The sequence below is a fragment of the Limulus polyphemus genome, unplaced genomic scaffold, assembly GCF_000517525.1.
Source record: "Limulus polyphemus unplaced genomic scaffold, Limulus_polyphemus-2.1.2 Scaffold4184, whole genome shotgun sequence".
Classification (NCBI taxonomy): domain Eukaryota; kingdom Metazoa; phylum Arthropoda; class Merostomata; order Xiphosura; family Limulidae; genus Limulus; species Limulus polyphemus.
In genome coordinates, this window is record NW_013669794.1 from 19,901 (window position 1) to 29,430 (window position 9,530).

At 33.7% G+C, this 9,530-nt stretch overlaps 1 long non-coding RNA gene across 2 annotated transcripts in view; it reads right to left on the reverse strand.

Moving 5' to 3' along the window:
- Positions 1-7,496: 7,496 nt before the first annotated feature.
- The window catches only part of LOC111088649, an 8,651-nt gene continuing 6,617 nt past the window's right edge, over positions 7,497-9,530 (reverse strand). The window contains exon 4 of one of the 2 annotated variants that reach the window (XR_002613106.1): positions 7,497-8,174. This is a non-coding gene — a long non-coding RNA (uncharacterized LOC111088649). Of the gene's footprint in view, positions 8,218-9,530 lie in introns of both variants that reach the window. The other variant, XR_002613107.1, reaches the window with a different exon arrangement.

The window sequence follows — 9,530 nt, forward strand, 5'->3', positions numbered from 1 at the left end:
TAAGGCAAGATTTTCCTTTAGTGAAACCATGTTGGCCATCCAGTAAAATTCTAAACTTTCTTAAATGACTTTGCAAAGCATTGGTTATCAGACTTTACCAAACTTTTACAGGGAAAGTAGATCCTGTGGATGAGAAAAACAAAAATAAGGTAAGAGGAAAGGTAGTGAAAACGGAGAAAAAATCAAGACCATGGAAACTGGTTAACCCAAGTTTTGAAACCAATCTTCCCATAGACAAATAATGGTACAGAAAGGAAACACCTAATCAACCAAAATGAGGAAACTTGTAAGGAATATAAAGAAGTCCGCACAGATGTTCATTCTCCTTAATAAGAAATATAAGAATAAAATTAATGTTTAAAGGAACATAACTAGAAAAACCTAAAAAATACATCAGCACAATTTACAGAAAGAATAAAAAGTGAATAAACAAGTAGATTTCTGAAACAGTGTTGAAGTCAGGAATAAAAGAAATATTTAAAAACAGGATAATTTGACACAAGACTACTCCTCTCTTGTATTAAAAATCAGGTTCAATTAACTAATGACAAACTGAGTCAAGGATACACTGATTAATAAGAGCCAATAAAGCATTAACTGAATCCTTCCTACACCAATAATAACATGTGGTTATGCCTTCCAATCAGGGTCAACAACACAGAACCACATGATGACTTTATACATCTATAGCCAGATACAGAATAATGTCTCAACTAAAGGAAGAGTAGCATCCAAAATAGCTGTGTGAAGTGTAGAACTTGTATGAAAGTGACCATTACCACTCAAGGGGAGGAGGAGAACTTTCTTGTTTTCAACATTTTTGTTTATTAGAAAGAGGTCTGTTGACCTCCATAAAAACTGATCTGGATCATTTGAGAAGGTCTCTGTCAGAAGTAAGAGGTTCCAGTGATTGAGTGTGTGATCAAATGATGGTCCTGCACCTTGGGACTGATGGAGAGGGTCCTAAGCAGTCACTGGATGATACAGTTTGGACAGAGACAGGAGTAGATAATGACTTGTCAACTCTAGAATCCACTGAGGAAAGAAGATTCTGGACATAAAGAGAGAAAAACTTTGAGGGAGGAACAGAAATATTCATCTGCACCCCTAATATAACAGTGGAATGGAGTGCAACACCATAACTACAAGGAGGAACAGAGGGAACTATTTCTCTGCCTCAGGATATTTAATGTTGTTGACTGTATTGAACTGTTGAACCTCTTTCTTCTTCACACACTTAGAACAAGAACAAAAGTAAAAGGGATGGAAAACATTAGAATTAATACAATGTGGTTCCAATTGACACTTGTAGGCATCATGGCCTGTGCATCCACAAGGAGCATATGTCAAAAAACCACAAGAAGATGTCTTTGAGTGCCTAAACCTCTGGAATTGGAAAAATCTGACAGGTTAGGAATATAGGGACATACAATACAGTTCAGACAACCTTCCTTGACAGTGGCAGGTGGACATAGCAATATAAATGTCAGTATAAGAACAGTGTTAGGCTGCATTATTCCATCTTTACAAATGGAAATGCATCACATAGCTCAAACTCCTTGACTGGACAGACCAGCAAGAACTTCTGACTAGGGAATGTGAAGTAAATCCCTCTTTATTATCACTCCCCTTGAGGAATTCAAAGTAACATGGGGAGTAACCTAAATTGGTATATCCTCTATGCAATTTGACTTCAAAAATGAGTTCACTATGATGTGGCATGGATGTTTTGACCAAGATGTATCTAAACTGTAGCTACTTGATTGACTTAGTAGAGCCCACAACCCCCTCCAATCCCTTCTTGATAAAAAATGGAAGAAATTTGCCCTAAAGAGTTCTTAGATAAAGAATGAAGAATAAGACACAAGTACTGTCAGAGGTGGTGACTGTAATTGAGAGTTTTCCCATACATCATCGCTTTCCAATAAGCGTTTGTTAATGGTTTTTTCTTATATACTCTCTCAATTTAACGGACCTGGCAACCATTTTGTACTCTTTACAGTTTCAGTTTCCATACTATAACTTTTAACACAGTATGTGCATCTTCATAAAATTTGGCAGACTTTTAGGACACATCACACATCTGCTGTACATAAAAAAATCTGATTTTTGCTAAAAGTTTATACAGATTTATTTTATTAGTCCAAATGCAAAGTGATTTCCACGTTAAGTTTAAAAATACTTTTGTTTGTCACAACATTATCAAACTTCATTTACAACACTTTTTTCAGTACAACTTTACACTTTCTCTACCCAATCTCTATTATGAGTCTATACAAGGTAGGTCAACTTGACTGCCCATGTAACCACCAAAAAATTAATCTAAATTACCCTCTTTTTCTTTTCTCGAATGACTTTAGGAACAGTCAGAGGAAGTTCAGAGTCTTCCATCACTTTCCAATTAATGTTCTTTTTTACGTTATTTTTACTAACTCTTTCAATATCAGGTCAGTTGATTTGACCAACCTAGTAACCATTTTATAATTGTTACAGCATCCATACTATAACTTTTAATACAGTACGTACATCTTCACAAAATTTCGCAGACTTTTAGGAAATATAACACATCTTCTGTACACAAAAGGTCCAATATTTGTTTATTCTAAATAGCTTTAAACTTGTAACAGTATACATTTCTTTGTACTTAAATTTTACTGTTATATTTTCCTTTGAACCTTGTCAACTAATAGTTGTGTGATTATACATTGTAAATTACTTGGTAGATGTGCAGCATAAGTTATCCAGGGCTCGAAATTAGTAGGAGCCCAGGGGCCAACGGCCCCCAAAAATGCCGGCAAGCCTGTCAAAAGTGTCTACTAGGTAGCCCATGTGGCTCCTTAAAATCAAAAGAGCCATTAAAAGTTTGACTCCACATAAACTGATCTAAACACTTCTTAACCAAGCAAAACTTATGACAAGCCAAATTTACAAACACTCTTCATTAATGTACAATTCACAAAAGTTGTCACTATGAATGCCTTTGCAACGAATGTTTAGCTTGAAGACGTATGTGCTAGATGTGCTGGTGTACAATGTATACAGTATGTATATCATGCCTAACAATCAGTATGTACATATACTTGATATGTATATATTGTGTATACAGGTCAAGCAATGTGTTCAAGGTGACATGTTCTAGGCAGTTCATATCCTTTGCCTGTCATGACTAAAGTACCCACCAATTTGATTTAGCTATCCAAAAGAACTCACACTATTGAGTGTTGAAGCTGCAAACAAAGCTGCTCACCAATCTGTTGGGATATTGCAATATGGGAACCCATGGCTGTGATGAGCCTTGTTTAAAAACTAGGCTGTTCAGGGCTCCATAGCTTGTGAAATTGACATGTAAAAATGTTATCATTTTCTACACTGAGCACCTGGAAAACATTCTAAAAAATAATTGTGAAAGAAATATATTGATGGAAAGAAATGTTACTGGCCAATGTGCTAGAATGCATTAGAAGTGCTTTATCCAAAGCAGGAGTTCCATGCATAAAAGTTGGAGTCTAATCTTGGGCCTGGCATGGCCTTGTGATAATTGTACTAGTATGTTTGCCAGTCATTTTTTCTGTGTAAAAATTTAACATTTACATTAAGCAAGCAGTTATAAAAAACATAAATTGCATAATGGAAAAAAATGACAGTAAAATCCAAAGATGAGATCTATTATTTCCAGTAAGAGTATTGTTTTTTTTCGGTGACAAAAAATCAGATGCTTTTCAGGCATTTCTGGCCTTTTCTGATACATATATATATATTTTTTTTTGGTTTATGTTTTAAGAGATATGTTTTCATTAAAAAAATTATAAACTCCAAAATAATGGAATTTCCATAAATTTTGTGCTATGGCCCAATCCGAGTTACGTTAAATGCTTGCTCAACAAAGAGGGCTAGATACTCAGCTATAATTGCCCAATCACGAGGTGATATTCTGAAAAATATTGTTGGTCTGCTGGTGAATGGTGTATTAATTGATATGGCAACAGATTTCAATTTGGTGTGAAACACATGTGCTCAGAATAATCATGGGCTGTTCATGCTAATAGATCACTAATAGCATTTTTAGATTCACATTTTCTTCATTGTTAATATTCTACTAACAGTTATCAGATTCACGTTCTCTTCTTGACATACATTACAGAATGTTATGCCACCATCTTCGTCATAGTGTAACCAGTTATTATCCCATTCACCCCTGTATATACTTTTTCCTTTTCATACTCATGGTCCCATTGCCTTTTTTTGGTTGCATTCTTCTTTGGATCATCAACATCTTAATTATCTTCATTTAAATAAAAATTTATTTATTTAGTGCACTACTATCATTAGTATACAAAAAGTAAGGTTAAGTGTCATTGACAGTCAACAACAAAAAAAAAGGCTCGTGTGTATTCGTTATTTATTACTATAAAAGTAACTAAAACGTAAAATTACGAAACTCTAGTTAATTCAGGTTAGATTAGGTAAAATAAATAATAATATTATAACAAAAAGTTGTCCACAAGGCATGCACATGAGCATTCTATGGTAATATAATTTGAATGCATAACATGAGCTGAAGTTCCCCAAGTGATTTACAACTTACAATGGCATGAATAGTAGTTAGACATGGTTCAAAGGGCAATAAAACAATAAAATTTAAATCTAAATAAAAGTATACTGTTACGAGTTTAAAACCACTTAGGATAAATGAATGTAGTTACCTGTTACAATTTGAAGTCATTCTAGAAAGATGAAATAGTAATTTAGATTTATTTCGATTTTTGTTTTTGGTGGTTAAAAAGTTGGTCAAATTGACCAACCTTGTAATGTTTGTATATAGTTAGGGTAGAGAAAATAAAAGATAAAATATGAATTTTTACTGCATTTAGGAGGTTTTAGAGATTATGCAAATGACATTTGAGATTTTTGAGATGAAGTATTTTTTAATCTTAACATGAAAATCACTTTGTATTTAGAATCATAAAAGACTTGCTATACATATGGACAAATCTTTATGTACTAGATTAAAAGTTAGTAGTATCGAAACTATAACAAGTACAAAGTGGTCACATGGTTGGTCAATTTGACTTAACAGTGTCGAGAGTGTTAATTAAATAATGCACAAAAAAATAAATAGAACGATAACGATGCAAAAAATAGAAAATGTCCTGTAACTATCACAATTGTTTATGGCTTTCTAACTATGTGACAAGAGCCATTACAAATTCATCCAAGAAGCTAGTCATTATGTTTCCTGTAGTAATGAAGCTTGTACTGAATTTTTCTGTTTAGAAAACAAAGTAATAAAATGCATCATTTAATAGACGAATACCTTGGCGTCCTATTGGTTATAAATAATATAGTATTGAATGTCAGAGAAAACTATATGCTGTATTCTCTGCAGCTTTGACTGAATATCTTTTGGCGACAGCGGATTTTTACAAGCCCGTTCCCTTGGCTGTGGTTTCGCTAGATAGTAGATAGCCATGCTGTTGAGAGTTGAGCTTGCAAGATAATGAGAAATTTATATATATATATTGTTACGTATCTGCTTGTTTGTTAACTTCCGGTATAAATTCTTTCCGAGGAATTTCAGTGATACAAGTCTTTTTTTAATTAAAACTACTTTATTCTTTCTCAATACAACTTTGTAATACACAGAAAATCTACAGCCAATACATTTGCAATCTCAATAACACGTACTATAAATCACAGCGATTCACACACTTTACTTGTGGTGCCTACTGTTCGCTTGACTCAATTATCTATATCTTCAATCTATCTGCATATCTATATCTTCTTTTATTTGCTGGGCTTATATACTAAAAAATATATATACAATAATTTCAGGAATGACACTGAAATTTGCTATTTATAATCAGAAAAAATGGTGTCAAGTCAGTGTTTATTAGCATTTTTTTTTCCCAAGTTCAGGTTTTAATTTGACTGAATTGAAGCATGGAGGTTACAAGTTGTTCATAAATCCTTTATCTATGTAATTTATGGTCAAAACAGCAGCTAGACTAAGATCTAGAGTATAGTTCTCAATATACCTAAATCTATACCATATGTGGACATAGACTAAGTTATGCATGTAACTTGTAAGAGGTCATGAACAAAGTTGAGAATCTACCAAACAGATCTCGACTAGTAAATCAGCTGATTAGGATGAAGGGACCATGCTGTTGAGAGTTGAGCTTGCAAGATAATGAGAAATTTATTTGTGCATTCTACTTTGAATTCATGAGGTTAATATTCATCATGACTATGGATTCAAATCAAATCTCAACACATTGTTTGGAAACACAAAAAACAGATTTAGTGTGGGTATTTTCGATGAACGTGTGTATCGAAATGAGATTGTGACATATTACCTATCGGAAGGAAGGACTCATTTCCGTGATTGACCAATCCAGAGAACTTTACGTCAACAAGCACAGTGTGTTCTATTGTCTACATTCTGTGCACGATTCAAGTGAGCAATCGATCTCACAACAAACTACTTACTGTATGAAGATGTAATTTCCAAATAATGTATTAAAACACATTTGAAAACAGCCTTACAAAATGCTGACTCTAGCTCAACTGTTTTTTTTTTATAAACATGGTCTGGAATGTAGACTAAGATTATTTTCAAGTCCAGATGTACTTATTCAGGTAGGCAATACTTCTATTCAGACTGGCTAGCTGAATAAGTAGATGTAGCCTACACGCATGAGACACTATTTTTTTTTTTCTACTGTACATACCATATGCTAATGCGTTTATATTTAAATAAACAACAAAAAATATTTAGGGTTGTGAGATGAAACACACAATGTTTATGATTTATTCTGCTGGAGTTGTAATGGTATTCAGATCGGCCTTATATGTTTATATTTAGTCGTAATGGTATTCAGATCGGCCTTATATGTTTATATTTTGTCGAAATGGTATTCAGATTGGCCTTACTTGTTTATATTTAGTTGAAACGGTATTCAGATTGGCCTTACTTGTTTATATTTAGTCGAAACGGTATTCAGATTGGCCTTACTTGTTTATATCTAGTCGTAACGGTATTCAGATTGGCCTTACTTGTTTATATTTAATCGTAACGGTATTCAGATTGGCCTTACTTGTTTATATTTAATCGTAACGGTATTCAGATTGGCCTTACTTGTTTATATCTAGTCGTAACGGTATTCAGATTGGCCTTACTTGTTTATATTTAATCGTAACGGTATTCAGATTGGCCTTACTTGTTTATATTTAGTCGTAACAGTATTCAGATTGGTCTTATTTAACTGAAGTATAATGAAGTACAACTTTACGCCATCACCCTGCTTTCTCAAAAGATTTTTTTAAAAATGTTTTAATTTTTGCCTGTCCCTTGTTAATATTCATTCAAATTCCACTGCCAGATGGGTATGTCACTTCCATATACTGATCTGCCTCTGAAAAGATAACTGTTGCATCAGTGAAATGAAAATATATTATGTAAAAACACATTAGAAGAAAAATCATAAGCACAGAAATCTAGTGTGTTAAACCTTAATTTTATTTCTTTACTTTTCGGTGTGCAAGCTAAAGTTCTAACTTTATTTCTTTTAGGTGTTGATTACATGTCTTTAGATAGAAAGAATTGAAATGGAAAAAAGAACAAGGGAAACAAAGTTCATCTCTTTGATCAGCGATGGTTCAACAAATACATCCGTGACAGAGGAAGAGATGGTGTATGTTCGGTACGTCATCAATAGGACAGTGGCTACTGACCTTGTTGCTGTGACAAATGTTGCAACTGCCAATGGGGAACCAATCACAGTGGCAATTCTTCACAGCCTTGATGAGAGGCTTGGCATTGACCAGACCTATCTTCAGAGAAACTCATGGAATTTGGATCAGACGGGGCAGCAGTCATGCTGGGGAGGTATCAAGAAGTAGCTGTAAACCTGAAATAAATCAGTTCATCTCTGTTGGCCATACACTGCACTGCTAATCATCTTCAACTTGCATACAAAGATATTCCACACAAAGATCATTCCTCCATAACATCTACCAGTTCCACAAGAACAGTCCAAAAAACAGGAGTGGATTCAAATTCATAGCCATGGGAGTTGGGGAAGCAGTAACACTACCTAGGAGAACTGGAGGAACTAGATGGCTGCAGATAATATGAGGATACAGAGCCTTGGTTTCCATGAGATAACTTTTAACTGGATCAAATTGATGATGTCAAATTTATAATTTAGTCAAAGACTGAAATGTAGCATAATAATTTCATGATCAAAACAGTTTGAAATATAAAATGTGAATGACTGATTTCATAAAACAGTTTTGGATGTTTCATACTATGTCATTACATACAATAAATCCCACTTCTAATGTTGAACAATTTTTCTGTCACTGAACTCATAAACTCACCATATAGTCATTAATATTACTAACTCATATATATAAAGTAATCTCTAGCCATCATCACAAATAATAGCTCCTTCTAGCAAACAAACAAATTATAACATTGAAAATATAATATACAACTACATATATCATATTCAGTTAAAGGATGTAAAAGTTTACAGTTTACAGGTCGTTTCATAGTGAATCAAAATTGATTGAGCTGTATGTAGATGGTTAACACCATGCTACATTTAAAATTAACACTTCATATCAAAGTTTTAGTACTTAGATTAAGATTATACAACAATTAAGGTTGAATAATGTCATTCAGTTCACAAATATTTAAAGGAGAGTACTTTTAAAAAATAATTTTCTGGGGAATTTTGCATTATTTTTACCAAGTAATCCAAAATAATTTGTCCAGTGTGTTCACAAAATTTGGCAAGATTTTTAGTAAGCAATGCAAAAAAATTCAAACTTTTTTAAATAAATTATTTCTACCCAAACATTTCTCTGTGACTTTATAAAGCCTTTAATAAGTCTTTCAGTGTGATAGGTTATTTTCCTCTTAAGAACAAAAATTTATACAAAAATAACATGTATCAATGTTCATTTCCAACAACTCACACTTTACATTAAAATAACTTACTTTATGTATGTACACTGAGTGGTCACAAGTAAATAGACACCTAATTTTTCGTCATTTAACTAATTTATGCTAACTAATTTGTGTTCACAGAGCACTATATAAATGAAAATGGTCCGTATACTAATTATCTTGTGCTACAACATACCTAGAACTCAAGGTTATCTTGAATTGTCAGATTTTGTTAGAGGAAGGATAGTTGGTCAAGTAGATGGTGGAATAAGTCAGCAGCAAATTTCGCAGAATCTGGGAATCCCACTTTCGACAGTCAACAGAATCATCGTGCAGTTCAGGAAGCACGGCAAGGAAACAACTGAGCAGCGTCCGGGTCATCCTGGTCCATTGGAGAGGACAAAAAGGGCTGTCAAGAGGAGCATCGAAATGGATCCCAGATTACCGACTGCAGAAGTGGCCAAAGTTGGTGGGATGAGCCCAAAATCTGTTCAATGGATTCTCCAAAGATTGGGTTATCCTTGCAGAGCAGCTAGACGGAAGCCCTTATTAAGACCTGCCAACATAGTCAGAC